The 17,484-nt window shown below is 38.3% G+C and overlaps 1 pseudogene; it reads left to right on the top strand.

Moving 5' to 3' along the window:
- Positions 1 to 901: 901 nt before the first annotated feature.
- On the top strand, positions 902 to 2,005 carry LOC133765532 (E3 ubiquitin-protein ligase RNF138-like; annotated as a pseudogene).
- Positions 2,006 to 17,484: the final 15,479 nt, after the last annotated feature.

Here is a 17,484-nt window from a genome sequence, read left to right as displayed (position 1 = left end):
AGCCCAAGGACTTGGGCCATCCTCCACTGCCCTCCCAGGCCACTGCAGAGAGCTGGACTGGAAGAGGAGCAACCGGGACAGAATCCAGGGCCCATATGGGATGGCCGCGCTGCGGGCGCAAGAGTAACCAAGTGAGCCACAGCGCTGGCCCCAATTTTTAAAATTACTAGTAATGAAGTTACACTACCCACCCCACTTTCCACACTAATGGCTATGTTGATCAGCTGAATGCATTTACTGTTTTGCCAGCTGAGATTAAAAGGGGTCATCCGTGTTGAATAGCAGAGATTTTCCTGAGTAAATTTAATTTACCATTAGGGGGATCAAAGGCTCATTAATAGTCCAATCTGCCCAACTGAGAAAATGCTTGAGGAAATGAATGTTTGAACAATATTTCCCTTCATTATTATTTTTAGGTATGAAATTTCATGTTGGTTCCATTTTAGACTCTGATATGTTGTTATAAAATTAAAAATTCAAAACGATTGCTAGGGAGCACCCCTCCACCTGGTCCTTGCCTCTCCCCGCTCCTGCTCCCGGGCCCAGTGCCCGAGGTCCTGCCGCGTGGGGCGACCATGGGGCAGGGTGCAGACAGCAGAGAGCTGCTGGCGGGGGCGGTGGGATCCCAGAGCACCCTGAGCCTCAGGTTCCTCCCCGTTCCTGGCTGATGAGACCTGCGCAGGCCGCCTCCGTTTACCCACCGGTCTGGGATGCGAGTTCGGCAGTGGTCGGTAGAGATGCTGGAAGACCACACAGGGCTACATCTCTACCCATCCGCGACAGAGAAGCTGTGCCATCCACAGCGGCGCGCTGGGATTCCTAAAGTGTCCTGCAGGGCCACCACTGCCAGCTTGGCCTCTGCTGCTGCCCCCATTGCTGCCCTGCTTCCCCATCTCCCATCATGGCCGCGGAGCTTTCCACGGCCACATCTTACACAGAAGATGATTTCTATCGTCCCTCTGTCAGGAGGTGCCCGAGAGCTCTGTGGGGACCACGGTCAGTCAGCGCGCTTTCTGTAGAAATTGTTTCCTGACAGCAATGAGAGAAAGTGGAATACATTGTCCTCTTTGTCGTGGATATGTGACTAGAAGAGAGAGAGCAAATCGCGAGCAGGCCTGAGGACTTGAAATTATCATGAGGAAGTTTTCTGGTGGCTACAGATAGATGCTGTGCAGAGCAGATTAAATTCTATCACATGAGACGCCATTAAAAATCTTGTAAGAAGTATCAGGATGAATATGGTGTTTCTTCCGTCATTCCAAACTTTCAGATTTCTCAAGATTCAGGGGGGAACAGTAATAGGAGTGAAACATCCACATCTGATAACACAGAAACTTACCAAGAGAATGCAAGTTCTTCTAGACATCACACCTTTAAATGTCCCTTGTATTTAGGGGCCGGCGCTATGGTGTAGTGGGTAAAGCCGCTGCCATCAGTGCCAGCATCCCATACTGGTGCTGGCTCCAGTCCCGGCTGCTCCACTTCCAATCCAGAGCTATGCTATGGCCTAGGAAAGCAGTAGAAGATGGCCCTAGTCCTTGGGCCCCTGCACCCAGGTGGGAAGCCCAGAAGAAGCTCCTGGCTCCTGGCTTCGAATTGACGCAGCTCCACCCATTTCCACCAGTTGAGGAGAGAACCAGTGGATGGAAAACCTCTCTCTCTCTCTCTCTCTCTCTCTCTCTTTCTACCTCTACCTCTCTGTAACCCTTCCTTTCAAATAAATAAATAAATCTTAAAAAAAAAAATCCCTGTGTCAAGAATCAAATTTGACCAGACAGCTTTACTGGATCACTGTAACATTAATCACCCATTTCAGATAGTTCCTGTGATGGGTCCTATTTGTATGTCTCTTCCTTGGAGAGATCAGAGCTGGATTACTGGGAATTTCATTAGCTATCTAAATCAAAGACATCAGTTTAATTATGGAGAATTTGTGAATCTTCAGCTGGGTGAGGAGATCCGATATCAAAATGCTGTTGAAGAATCTTTTCAAGTAAACATCTGAAGATTGTGGTCATCTCTGCATCTTTGTACCTGCAAGTGCCATTTTTAAAATTACACGAAGTCAGCGTTTTCAAAAACGTGTTGTGCATATTAATAAAAATGATTATGCCTAAGAAAAAAGAAATTCATGTGCTATACTTTTATTTTTTGGCTATGCCTTGGATCACTATTCTCTAATTAGTATGTATTCAGCAAAATAAACAATAAAAAAAAGTAGTGTTTACCTGCTCATTTCATCTCCCTGTCCAAATGAAGCAATTAATACATTTTTTAAAGATTTTTTTTCCATTTATTTGAGAGACAGCTCAGCTGTTTCACTGATTCACTGGTTCAGCTGGTTCATTCCCCAGATGGCCAAAATAGCCGGAGCTGCGCTGATGCGAAGCCAGGAGCTAGGAGCTTTTTCTGGGCTCCCAAGCAGGTGTAGGGGCCCAAGCACTTGGGCCATCTTCTACTGCTTTCCCAGGCCATAACAGAGAGCTGAATCAGAAGTGGATCAGCTGGGACTTGAACCACTGTCCATATGGGATGCCAGCACTGCAGGTAATGGCCCTACCCGCTAAGCTACAGTGCTGGCCCCGTGATTAATACATTTCAGAGGAAGAAGCAAGAAAATACTCTTCATCATTTTCTGAGGAGTATTTGCCACTTTTTAGTGGCAAAGACATTGTGTACCAGCTGTGTTAGATTCTAGGCTGTAGATTAGTTACACAGATGTGTTAGAAACAGAGCTCCTAGCAATGTTTAACATGATTAGTGAATGAATACACACAGGGGTTTTTTTGCATATGTGTCATCTAAGACATTATGTCTCTTTGTCAATTGGCACATGTAAATAAAACGCAAACCAGCATGTTTACACTTATACATTTTCTTTTATATCCAAGCATTATTCAAAAAGAAAATATTCAGGAACACAAAGATGATAAATATTGGTGGAAAACAATTGAAGTTTCTTGTTTTATTTTAAAGAACTAACATAATTTGGAAGCATGATATATTATTGTCCTATTATAATAGCATATTGACAAATGACATTGTATATGGATAATCTGTAACACTACAAATGACAGATTAAGAAGAATCTTGTGTAGTGAATTAGTTTTTTTAACTTTTCTCTTTTTTTTTTGAAAGAGCACAAGAGAGAGGGAGAGGGAGAGGGAGAGAGAGAGAGAGAGAGAGAAAGAAGGGAGGTCGGGAGAGGGAAAGAGAGAGACAGGGAGAAAGAGAAATCTTTCATCCACCAGTTCACTACCTGAATGGCTGCAATAGCCAGGAATGGGGTTGTCTGAAGCCAGGAGCCAGGAATTCCATCCTGGTCTCCCACATGTGTTGCAGAGCCCAAGCACTTGTGACATTTTCTGCTACTTTCTCAGACTCATTAAAAAGAAACTAAATTGTAACTGAAGCAGCTGGGACTAATTGATACTCCAATATTGGATAGTGGTGTTGCAAGCGGTAGCTCAAACCACCATGCCAAAATTTTGGCCCAGAATATTTCTTGCATTGTTATCCACTCCTATCAAAATGCATTTAGTGCTTGAAGGGGCATATTAACTTATACAATATGTTAACACAATTTTGAGGACTTCAGAGTGAGGGTGAAAATATAGTAATGAAAACTACAGTGACTCTAAGACAGAACACCTCTGTAAATGCCCTAGCACGTGGATATAACATTAACACTAGTAACATTTCCTGGGGGGAAGAGATTAGCTTGTAATTAGGTCCATTAGAATGGAGAATTTTCACCTGATTTTGATATTCCTTTACTCTTGCAGTGGACAATCGTAAAAAAAAAAAAAAGTGTTAGGAAATCATTATATGAAATTGTAACATCAATTCTTTACTCCTTTCAATTAGGAGGTCTTGTTTTTATCCTTGGGTGCTTTCTGAAATATAATATTACAGGGAAAGCCAGTATATTAACAACCTATCTGTGACTTATCCTCTTTTAACTGGGAATTTCTTATCTGGGTCCTACAGACGTCCATATGGTCCATGGATAGAATTTAGGGATATGACAGCTTTTATGGGAAAAAGAAAAACATGTTAAATTGGTTGTTTTTCTCTAATCTCCAAATGAAATTAGTATCCTTTGACCATGAATATAAGCAACACACCTCCGTAATATTCTATTTTTTCTAATATTCTATTTTGACTTCCACTTCACATTAACAGATTCCACACTATGTTCATATTATGTTATTACTATTAAAGATGCCTAAAAATATTGTAACAATCATAGCTACTTTAAGAATATGATAACTATCAGAATCAGTGATAGATGATATTATTTATGGGGATAATATGACTCTTTACATTAGCATATCACAAGATATTTTTTAATATTTGGCAATCATTTACTCCTATTAGTGATATTTCTTCATCACATTGACAAAAGGCCCATGTGACAAAAACAAAACAAAATGTGAATCCTTGTTTAACTGCTCTAGTAAAAGTAGGAACAAAAGCAGTTTGGATGCTTCAAGTACCTTTAGATGCAGGAAAAAGAAAATGAATCAACTAGGACTTATTTAAGGTCATAATTTGCTATACCAATCACCCATTGCCTTTTCATTGGTTGTATTTATTTTCGCTTTAAACAAAATTTTATATGGCAAATTAGATAAATCCATTTTTAGAAACAAAAGTTAAAAGAAAATAAGAATGAATGCCCTGGGCTAAACACAGTGAGCTAAAAAGATCATAAGCACAAGACTTTGTTCACAAGGCTTCAGAATCTATAGGAGGTACACAGCATAACTGCATGAAAAGGTAAGTAACAAAAGAGGGATGAATACCGCTTCTAAATAATGTCAGCTATATTATAAGACACTAAGTACTTGATGCTAGATGAATAGTTCAGTCACCTTTCTAGAAAAGCTTAAATTGACTTTTAAAATAGAGATTTGAATTTTTGTGTGTTAATTTTATATACTGTCACTTTACCAAACTCTTTTATAAATTCCAATAGTCTCTTTGTGGAGTCTTTTTGTTCACCTATAAATAGATTCATGTCATCTAAAAATAGAGATAATTTTGACTTCCTCATTTCCAATTTGTAAGCCTCTGATTTTTTTTTTCCTAATGGCTCTGGCTAAAATTTCCAGGACTTTATTGAACAGCAATGGTGATAGTGTGCAATCTTGTCTAGCCCTGGATCTTAATAGGAATGCTTCCAAATATTTCTCATTCAGTAACATGTTGGCTGTATGTTTGCCATAAATTGCCTTGATTGTGTTAAGAAATGTTCCTTTTATACATAATGTGCTTAAGATTTTCATTATGGAAGAGTGTTGTATTTTGTCAAAATGCAACGTGATGTATCACACTTACTGATCTGTGAATGCTGAACCATCCCTGCGCACCAGGGATAAATCCCAGTTGGTCCAGCTGAATGATTGTTCTAATGTGTTGTTGATTCAATTAGCTAGTATTTTGTTGAGGATGTTTTGCATCTCTGTTTACCATGGATATTGTTATATAGTTCCCTTTCTCTGTTGTATTTTTTTCTGGTTTAAGAATAAAGGTGATACTGGCTTCATAGAAACAGTCTTAGATGATTCATTTCCTTTCGATTATTTTGAATAGCTTGAGGAGAATTGGAACTTGTTCTTCTTTAAAGGTTTCGTAGAATTCAGCAGTGAAATCGTCCATCCTGGGCTTTTCTTTGTTGGGAGGTCTTTATTACTGATTCAATTTCTGTCTTGGTTATTGGTCTGATTAGGTTTTTTATATAAATTCATGACTCAGTTTTCTTAGATTTTATGTGTCCGAGAATCTACCCATTTGTTGGAGATTTTCCAATTTCTTGGCATATAACTCTTTGTAGTAATTCCTAATGATTCTTTTTATTTCTGTTGTATCTATTGTTACATTTCCTTTTTCATCTCTAGTTTTATTGGTTTTTATCTTATGCCTCTTTCCTTGGTCAGTTGGGCCAATGGTGTATCAGTTTTTTCTCTCTCAAAAACCCCTTTGTTTCACTGATCTTTTATAGTTCTTGTTTCAATTTTGTCTATTTCTTCCCTAATTTTAATTATTTCTTTTCTCCTACAAATTTGGGTTTGGTTTGTTGTTCTTTTTCTAGGTCCTCAAGACAATTGGTACCTCATTTATTTGGTGTATTTTTTGATTTATTGATGTAGTCACCAATTGCTATAAACTTCCTTCTTAACACTGCTTTTGCTGTATCCCATAAGTTTTGACATTATGTATTATTGTCTTCATTTTTTCTAGAAATGTTTTGATTTCTTCTGTGACCCACTGTTCATTCAAGAGCATGCTCTTCAATATCTATGTGTTTGCATCTGTTCTAGAGATTCTTGAATTGTTAATTTATAGCTTCATATCATTATGGTCAGAAAAGATGCCTAGAATGATTTCAAATGTTTTTAATTTGTTGAGAATTGCTTTATGGCCTAGAATATGGTATATCCTAGAGAAAGTTCAAGGAATTGATGAAAAGAATGTGTATTCTGCAAATGTGGGATGAAAGATTCTGAGCATAACAGTTACATCCCTTTGGCCCATAATATAGATAAGCTTTGTTGTTTCTTTGTTGATTGTCTGGCTACTTGCTCTGTCCATTGATGAAAGTTGGGTGTTGAAGTCTCCAATTACTGTTGTATTGGAGTTTATACCTCCAGTTACATACATTAACATTTGTTTTAAATAGTCAGTTGCTCTGGCATTGGGTGCATATACATTTATTATAGTCACATCTTCCTGGTGAATTGATCCCTTAATCATAACATAGTGAGCTGCTTTGTCTCTTTTTAGCAGTTTTTGTGTTGATGTCTATTTTGTCTTATACTAGGATGACTATACCTGCTTGTTTGTGTTTCCATTAGCATGGGATATCTTTTATCATCCTTTCATTTTCAGGCTGAATGCATCTTTGTTGGTGAGGTGTTTCTTGTAGGCAGAAAATAGGTGGGTCTTATATTTTAATCTATTCAGCCATCCTGTGTCTCATAATTGGAGAATTTAAGCCATTTACATTCAAAGTTACATTCAAGTTGTTACTAAGTAAAGTCTTAGCACTGCAATTTTTCTGTAAGTATTCCTAGTGTATGATTTGGATTTCATTTGTACTTTTACTGGGGGATTTTTCTGCCTTTGCATCCTTTCATAATGAAGAGAATCATTCTGGTTTCTTTGTGTAGCTCATCATTAAGCATCTTTTGTAAGGTTAGATGGGTGGTGACAAATTCTTTCAATTTGTGTTTTTTATGAAAGGTCTTTATTTCACCTTCATTCATACATGAGAGCTTTGCAGGATATAGTACTCTGGGTAGACAGTTTTTTTTTTTTCTCTTAAGACTTGGAATATATTTGACCATTCTTTCTAAGCCTGTAGGGTTTCTGATGAGAATTCACCTGTGAGTCTAATTAGAAATCCTCTGAAAGTAATCTGACATTTCTCTTGTGCACATTTTAGAATCTTTTCATTATGTTTTACTGTTTAAAGTCTGACTACAAATGTGTCGTCGTGAAGATCTCTTCTGGTCGTGTCTATAAGGAGTTCTTTCTGCCTTGTGTACTTGGATATACCTTTCTTTCTCCAAATTAAGTAAGTTTTCTATAATTATTTAACTGACTAGGCCTTATTATCCATTCTCCATTTCCACAACTTCAGGAACTCCTAAAACCTGTATGTTGGATGTTTTGATAGTATCCTACAAATCCCCAACACTGTTTTTAATTTTCTAATTTCTTCTTTTTTTTTTTTCTTTTTGGTCTGACTGAAAGATTTTGAAAGATTTGTCTTCAAGCTTGGATATTCTTCCTTCTGCCTCACTAAGTCTGTTGTTAAGGCTTCCCACTGTATTTTTCATTTCACATATTGAATTCTTCATTTCTTTTTTTTTTGAATTCTTCATTTCTAACATTTCTTTTTGATTTTTCCTCAAAATCTCAATTTCATGAGAAATTGACAGTTTTATTAGCTTGATCTATAGGGCCAGTTCCAGGGGGCGATGCAACCAACATGGCCACCCAACAGTCATGATCCCTTTACAACACCTGGCACAACAAACTCTGGCAGACAGTGCCTTGGCATTCTGTGGACTGAGGCACATGTGGGTTCCCACTGCAGGTGAGGGAATGCAAAAAATTATGACAGAATGCAGGGCAAGAACTTTAAGTGGGGTCCCCTTTCCCAGATCCTGACAGGATGACCACAGAGCTCTTGGTGCTGCAGGCAGCTAGGGGGTTGGATGTTGGGACTCCCTGGTGTCCATAGCAAAATAGTCTTCAGTCCTGTACAATGTGAGAAGCTAATACATCAGGGGTGTTGCAGCAGATGCTTTTTTTAAAAGATATTATTTATTTATCTGAGAGGTAGAGTTACAGAAAGTGAGACAGAGGGACAGAGAGAAAGGTCTTCCTTCCGTTGGTTCAATTCCCAGATGGCTGCAACCGCCAGAGCTGTGCCAGTCCGAAGCTAGGAGCCAAGTGCTTCTTCCCATTCTCCCACGTGGGTGCAGAGGCCCAAGGACTTGGGCCATCTTCTACTGCTTTCCCAGCTCATAGCGGAGAGCTGGATTGGAAGAGGGGCAGTGGAGACTAGAACTGGTGCCTGTATGGCATGCCAGTGCCACAGGCTGAAGATTAACCTACTGCTCCACCAGGCCAGCCTGGGTACTTTATTTTTGAAGCATGGACAGCCTATAGTGCTCAGAGACTTCCACGGGGCCTACAGGAAGACCTCTAGGTACTGCTCAGCCTAAAGCATGTGGGCCTCTAGGCAGGTGACATGGTGCCCCACCATCTTCACAAATGCCTCCAGTTGGTCTCACCCTGGCATAGATGCCATGCACTTCTGTCATTTTCACCTTAAAAGGTGTTATATTTTCCTTCAGGTTCTGAGAATTATCACTCCTGATTGTGTCAACCAGGCTACAGAACTCCTCCAGCCCTAGGAGCATCATCTCTATGGTCTCTTCCATCTCCTTGGCCCATGAGCATCTGCCTGTAGGTTGGAAGCCTCCTCCAATAGGTCCTTAGATGGGCCAATTCATCCTTTTTTTCAACTTTAGAATTGAATATATCTAGATGAAATAAATACACAGAAGTGTGTGTTAGATGTGGCCAGGGAGCTCTGGTCAGTGCTCCAGGATTGGGTGAATATCCAGGGTGACTCACTAGTTGGGTGTGGTAGATCTCCTCTTTCTAGCACAAAGGAGAGTATGATCACCTCTATTGGAGTAATGAAACCCTCAACTCCTCTCTTCCAAGGTGATCAATGCTTGGGTGTTAGCCCACAGTGGACTTGTCCATGCTGCCATATTAACTGCACAAAGGATCTGTGCAGCCCTCAATGTCAGCAAGTATCTCACTGCAATGACACACTTTGGGCAATCAGGGAGCTCTGACCCTGTGGAGCCACTCACATTGATTGCCCAGAGACCCAGATAAACCCTGTACCCTCTTGTGCAGTCAGAGTTCCCAGAGTCTCAGCACATAAGGTTCCCACAGTCACAGGTGCAGGGGATCCACTCTGCCCCACTAGCCTGTCCCATCCACAGAGAGTCAGAGATGTGCCCAGAGCCAGCTGCCCATGGATGCTCCACCTAGACAGTTTGAGCCCTGGAGCCTGTGATATACAGGGAAGCTTAAAGCATCTCACAATCCTATGAGGATGCCCAGTCCCCAGTCAATACTCCCAGCCAGACGCAAAATGGGGAATGTGGATTTTTCTCTCTTGTAGAATCTGTGTATCACATGCATTCACAAGAATTGCTGACCACAGCCCTACTTGTTTCATGACATTGCCTTCTCCCTACCAGTTGTGAGGTGTACACATTGGAACTGCTGCCATTGCTACTGTTGACAAGACAGCATCTTGTCCCAGCACGTTGCTGGGTTCTCCCACAAAAGCTTCCACAGCTGCAGCTTATGTCCAAAATGGTGCCCACCCTCTCTCAGCTGGTTGCCTGGCACCATTGTGGGAGGCATAGGGAGAGAGAAATCTGCCCCTTATTTTTCACTGTGTTAGTGGGTAACATTCCCCCCCTAAGGCTCCAGGTCAGATTCATGCTAGGATCTCCCTCCAGCTAGTTCACCAGTGGCATGGGCTATAGCAGTCTGATCTCACCTCACTCTCCAAAGCTGGCACTTTCTCTGGCTCTCAGCTGCTGTGGTTATTTATGTGTTCTGTCCACATAAATGCATGTGCTGCATGGCTACATCTTTCACAAAAATCCACAGTGCCCATCTTCCTTCTATAAAATTTCCTCTGCAGTTTTCAGACTAACTCACCCCTGAGAATGTACTTCCTCCACTTTTTTTTTTCACTATTTACCCCTAACCTAGAGCGGTATACACTTTCCCTATTCTGCCATTTTGGAATCACAGCAATCAAGCCTTCCGTCAAGGAAAAGTCCAGGACCTGATGGCTTTACTACTGATTTCTACAATAAGTATCTCCAAGACTATTCAAATTGTTCCAAAATATTGAGCAGCATTACTTTGATATAAAAACCAAAGAAGACACAGAAAGAAAACTATAGACCTTTATCTTTAATGAACATAGATGCAAAGATTCTTAACAAAATACCAGTAAACTGAATTCATAATCCAAACTGAATCAAAAGTGAATCACGATCATATGAGATTTATCCCAGAAATGCAAGGATGGTTCAACATTCACAAATCAATAAATGTCATAAATCACATTAACAGAATGGAGAACAAAAACTATATGGTCATACCATGATGCAGAGAAATTGTTTGATGACATTCAACACTTCATGATTAAAAAAAACCCTCCACAAATTAGATATAGATGGATTATCCCTCAAAATTATGAAGGCTATGTATCACAAATCAATAGCCAATATCATACTAAATGGGGAGAAACTGAAAGATTTCTCCTTAAATCTGGGAGAAGACAAAGCTGTCCACTTTTATCACTCTTATTCAATATAGCACTGGAATTTTACCCATATCAATTGGGGGAGAAAGAAAAAAAATCAAAATTGGAAAAAAGGAAGTAAATAAGTAAATTGTCTGTGTGTGCAGTGACATGATGTATATGGAAGAACCTAAACACTCCACCAAAAAGTCATTAGAATTGATAAACCAATTTATCAAAGTTTCAGGTAAAAAAATAAAAATACAAAAAAATTAGTTTTTTTTGTATGCTAATGATGAATTCACAGGAAAAGAAATCCCATTCACAATAGCGCTTCCCCAAATCAAACATTTAGGAATAAATTTAACCAAAAAAGTGAAAGTTTTCTATAATGAAAATTATCAGTGATGAAAGAAAAGTGGTAAAGATATTCCTGCTCATTGATCAGAAGATTCAAAATCATTAAAGTATCTATATTACCTAAACAATCTACAGATTCAATTCAATCCCTATGAAAATACTAAAGGCAATCTTTACTGAGTTAAAAAAAAAAATCCTAAAATTCAGATGGAATCACAAAAGATTCCAGATAGCAAAAGCAATCCTGAGCAAGAAAAAGCGGGCTGGAGGCATCACAATGCCTGATTTCAAAGCATACTATAAAGCTATACTAATTAAAACAACATGGTACTGATATAAAAACTGATACATAGATCAATGGAGCAGAATAGAGAGGTCAGGAATTAATTCATGCATGTACAAAAAATTGATTTTTGACAAAACTGCTCAGACTATACAGTGGAACAAGCCTAGCCTCCTCAAAAAACGGTACTGGTGAAGCTGGATTTTTATATGTAGAGGAATGAAATATGATCCATATCTCTCACCATATACAAAAATCAACCCAAGATGGATCATACACTTAAATTTAAGATTTGAGGACATGAAGTTGCTGGAAGAAAATGTAGGGGAGATACTCCAAAACATTGGTGTAGGAGATGACTTCTTGTTCAAGACCCCCAAAGCATAGGCAACAACAACAAAAAAATCCAAACAAATAGGACTATATCAAACTTAGAAGTTTTTGCACAGTACTGGAAATGTTCAATAGAGTGAAGGAACATTCAACAGAGTCAGAAACAAATTGCAAACCACTTATTTGACAAAGAATTAATGTCCTGAATACATCAGCAATTAAAAAATTCAACAACAAAAATAACCAAATCAGTAGAGAAATAAGAAAAGAACGTTAATAGACAATTCTCTAAAGAAGAAATATAAATGACCAATACAAATGACCAACAAATATATGAAAAAATTCTCAACATAACTAGCCCTCAGAGAAATACAAATCAAAACCATAATGAGATATCACCTCACCCATGTCAGAATGGCTAAAATCCAAACACAGAGAGTAATAAATGCTGTTGAAGATGTGGACAAAGGAAAACACCCATACACTGTTGTGGGAAAGTAAATTAGTGCAGCCATTGTGGAAAACAGTGTGGAGATTTCCTCAAAAACAAGAAATAGACTTGCCATGTGATCCAGCAAATCCACCACTAAGTATATACACAAAAGACTTGAATACAATGTGTGAAAGAGATACCTGAACCACCATGTTCATAACAGCAGTGTTCACAATAGATAAATTTTGGAATCAACCATGTCCATTTTCAGATGATTGGACAAAGAAACTGTGAAACACACACACACATACACACACACACGCACACAATGGACTGCTATTCAACTATAAAAAACAGTGAAATTCAACCATTACAGCAAAATAACCACAACTGGAGGGCTTCACAATGAGTGAAATAAGCCAAACTAGAAAGACAAATACTGCATCTTCTCCCTTATATGCTGCTGCTAAAAATAAAAAGCAAACAGAAAAGAAAAAAGAAAGAAAAGAAAGAAGTGTCTGTAATGTATCAGTATTGCTGCAAATATAGTTTTGTTAAATTTTATTTTGCACCATTTGAAAGCAATAGTTAGGAACGTATTACTACTATAGTTTTAATGGTCTGTGATTACTTTAAAATTTACTTTATATGGGTGAAATGGTGATTTTTTTCCATTCAATTATTGTTTATAACTCTTGTCTATATTCCCACTAAATTAGGGTCTTTTTCTTTTTACTTTTTAAAGTAGTTATTCTTTTTTTTTTTTTGACAGGCAGAGTTGGACAGTGAGAGAGAGAGTGAGAGACAGAGAGAAAGGTCTTCCTTCTGTTGGTTCACTCCCCAAATGTCAGCAATGGCCATTGCGCTGCGGCTGGTACGCTGTGCCGATCAAAGCCAGGAGCCAGGTGCTTCCTCCTGGTCTGCCATGTGGGAGCAGGGCCCAAGCACTTGGGCCATCCTCCACTGCCTTCCTGGGCCACAGCAGAGAGCTGGACTAGAAGAGGAGAAACCGGGACAGAATTCAGTGCCCCAACTGGGACTAGAACCAGGAGTGTCGGTGCCGCAGACAGAGAATTAGCCAGAAACTAGTTATTCTTAAAGGAGTTTTAAGCATTTTATTGTAATGTAAGTTTAAAATTTTATCTCAAAAACTAAAAAAGAAAAAGAAAGGGAGAAAGAAGGCGGGTGGGAGAGAAGAGGAGGGTGGGAGGGAGGAATGAAATATCATTATGTTTTCAGAATTGTATCTGCAAAGCACATTGAATCTGTTAAGATCTAATTGAAAAATTAAAATAATTTTTATAAAAAATATCTAACAAATCCTGATAGATATTTGGGGACATGAACTGGCTAATTTGTAAAATCAAGGATTTGGATGATTTTATAATTTTAGCCAATTTATGTTTCTGAATTGTAATTGTAATGTATATGGGCTAAATTGACATATGGAGATTTCCCTATTGGTTATAGTCTTTGTCTATACTCTTGAAGAGCAGTCATTCTTCCACTTACTACTTGTTGGATTCTTTATTTGATGGAAAGTTAAGCTTGTGATGATAAAATAAACTGAAAGTATGTCATTGTAGAAATTTAAAGAAAAAGTATGAAAGGAAGGAGGTGAGAGGGTAGGAGTTTGTGCATGGGGGGGGGGGATGATATAGTGGGAAGTATCATTATGCTCTTAAACCTGTACATATAAAATTTGTTTACCTCATATAAATCAACAATTAAAAAATAAGATAAAAATGGAATACAATGATGAAATTTCAATACGGATTAGAGAAAAGTGAACCTGCTACCATGGTGGTCTTGGTGAAGAACACTCAGAGGAATAAAGAGTTCCAATTCCAAAATTCTAGTAGATTTAAACATTGAAAAATTTTAAGTATTGAAAAATATCCAATAGAAGAGACTGAAAGACAAACTACAGGAGAAGAGTGAAAAGAAATGGTATGGTTGCAGAAAAATGAATAATTCCATATGGATATGTGTAATGGAAATATATAGTTCAAAACAATATGCAGTTATAATTATCTATAAAATTCTCAATATATCTGATCATCTTATATTAGAGTATATAAGTCATTCTGATTTATTATGAATTGTATGTTTTTATAATTAGAAAATAGTACATTTAAATTTGTATTTCCATCATCTTCAAATAATATATTAACTCTTTACAATGAAAAAAATCTCAGCTACTTGTTTCACACATTTTATTGTTATAGGTTCAATGTTGCATCTGTATCTTGTAAATGAGATACTATCGTTGTTCTTCATTAAAGGCTAGGAATTTTTACTCTGTGACAAATACAGTTGTAAGAGGTATAGCAGAAATATGGATATCCATTGATTTATAAAATGGGAAGTTTCCAATAATTATGAAGAAAAGGACATTCAGGAAGGAAAATGTCATCAACCTTTGAGTTATCTTCTAATGTTGATCACAGTGTTACTATAATTATTACTTCTGAATAGTAAGACTATTAATCTCCATTTTCATAAAAATAGGCAGACTCAAATTTGTATGAAACCATAGGTATCCTAAAATTCTTATTTCTCCATTTCCAGTTTTAGAAATAAAGATTCTTGCTTTAGCCAAAAACTTGGAAAATAGTAGCTATCCTTCAGTTTTTCCTCATATTTAGTTGAATTTCAATAGATACAGACAGTCTTTTCTATGGAACATAAGTCAGTTTAACTGGAGTTGTCATAAAATATTAAATAGATTTTAATTAAGCTTCCCCAAGGTTATAACTCTGAGATATTTCTTTCTACATTTTAATATATTTATCATACCAAGCTTCACATACCCATAAGTAATGGACTTGGATCTTATTTTCAATGCTGGATGGAGGAGGAATGAGTAAGCAAACACTTTGCAATACCAGTTTGCTCCTCACCAATGCTTTGAGCAGTAGCAACCATGCACTCAGCCAGGAGTATGTGTTGATTTCCTGTTGGTTTTACTGTTTGTTTGTTTGTTTGTTTTCATTAAGGCCCAATTGATGTCTAAAACACCAGTTATATGACTTGAGTAAATGTCTGCTTTAAAATGGTCAAATATATACTTTATTGATTTGGAAAATATTAGTGATTCCTAACAGCGTGAGTGGAAAATAAAGAGCATCTCCCTTTGGCTTCCAAAAAGTCTCAGAGAAATTTTTAGCTTGGTTCCCAGGCTTCCTTACTGGACAAAGGGTGCACTTAGAGTGGTGATAGATCTGTTCCTGCCTGTGGGTGATGGGATTTGTCTCCGGGTTATTGTGAAAGCTGCTCCCACCTGCTGTTATAGATTCTTTACATATATGAGTTATTTGGAAAATAATATAATGATGATTAGCACCTCACTATTGAAGGTTAATCAGATGTCTCCAAGTTTCAGCATATGCCACAAAGTACTCATGTATCTTGGAGGTAAAACTTAATTTTGTTTGGGGCCTGTGCTGTGGGGTACAGGGTAAAGCTGCTGCCTGTAATGCCAGCATCCCATATCGGCACCAATTCAATTACTGGCTGCTCGGCTACCCATCCAGCTACCAGCTAATGGCCTGGGAAAGCAGTAGAAGATGTCCCAAGTGCTTGGCACCCTGCATCCATGTGGGAGACCTGGAGGAATCTCCTGGCTTAGCCCTGGCCCAGCCTAGGCAGTTGCTCACATTTGGGCTGTGACCCAGCAGAGGGAAGATCTCTCTCCCTCTCTCTATAACTCTGCCTTTCAAATAAATGAGTAAAAATTTTTTTAAAGTTTTTTTTTTTTTTTTGAAAGTCAGAGTTACACAAAGAGAGGAGAATCAGAAAGAGAAAGAGAGAGAGAGGTCTTCCATTTGATGGTTCACTCCCCAGTTGGCCACAATGACTGGAGCTCCACCAATCTGAAGCCAAGAGCTTCAGACCAGGGCATTAACGCACTGTGCTACAGCACCAGCCCCTAATTTTTTTTTAATATTTTGTTAATATTTAAAAAAACGTATTTTGTGATCATTCTTTTTGTCAATTGTGAATGAGAAATATAAGTAGCTTGAAGCTTTATATAACAAAGTGGAAATTAACTGCTTAAAATAGAGCCCCAGTCACAGTGGTCATTTAATAAATAACAGCTATTGCAAATATTATAGAATAGTATGTTTATTATATGAATTATTCAGAAGAACTAAGATTACTTTAAGGTTGTGGCAATGTAGATATGAGAACTTCATAATGGAGAAAAACTCCTAATTTTATCACTATGAATTTTTTTCACCTGCTTAACCCAACATATGGCATATCTGTGGATAAAGGCTCAGCATACTAACAGTCCATTAAATAGTCTAAGAGTCTACTAATAGTCTAAGAGTCTATTAATAGGAGGTCTCCTGTTTTGGTTCTACTTTAATAGTCCATAGTACAGGGTTATGATTTACTACTTTATACCCATGTTGGGAAAGATGACAGCAGTTAAAAGAAAAAACAAATAGGAAATATGCTAATATGTTTCAGTTCAAAGCATCTTCTGAGTTCTACAGGTAATTGAGCACTCTCTACATGCCAGAAATGTCAGTAGGCACTGATATCACATTTAGTGTTTCTATGCATGAAATTGAACTTGAAGATGACCACTTGAAGTTAAACCCTGTGATTGCAAAAATGCAACATGGCCTACCATTATTAGTTACAAAGTAAATTGACAATTTGCCTTTGTGAGTGAAGAAAGTTCTATTACTTGAGCACCTATAACGAACTATACATTTCACATAGAATATCTCAATAAATTTAATTGTTGAAAACTGTTGTATGGCCGGCGCCGTGGCTCACTTGGCTAATCCTCCGCCTGAGGCGCTGGCACCCCAGGTTCTAGTCCTGGTTGGGGCACCGGTTCTGTCCCAGTTGCTCCTCGTCCAGTCCAGCTCTCTGCTGTAGCCCAGGAAGGCAGTGGAGGGTGGCACAAGTGCTTGGGCCCTGCACCCACATGGGAGACCAGGAGGATGCACCTGGCTCCTGTCTTCGGATCGGCGCAGCGCGCCGGCTGCAATGGCCATTTGGGGTGAACCAATGGAAGGAAGACCTTTCTCTCTGTCTTTCTCTCTCACTGTCTAACTCTGCCTGTCAAAAAAAAAAAAACACACACACACAAAAAAAAAACAAAAAACACAAACTGTTGTATGACATTTTTACTCAATCTTAGATAACAGAAAATAATAAAAATTAAACTGATTTAAAATCGAATAC

Source organism: Lepus europaeus, chromosome 8 (assembly GCF_033115175.1).
Source record: "Lepus europaeus isolate LE1 chromosome 8, mLepTim1.pri, whole genome shotgun sequence".
NCBI lineage: Eukaryota > Metazoa > Chordata > Mammalia > Lagomorpha > Leporidae > Lepus > Lepus europaeus.
This window is presented reverse-complemented; position numbering and strand designations above follow the sequence as displayed.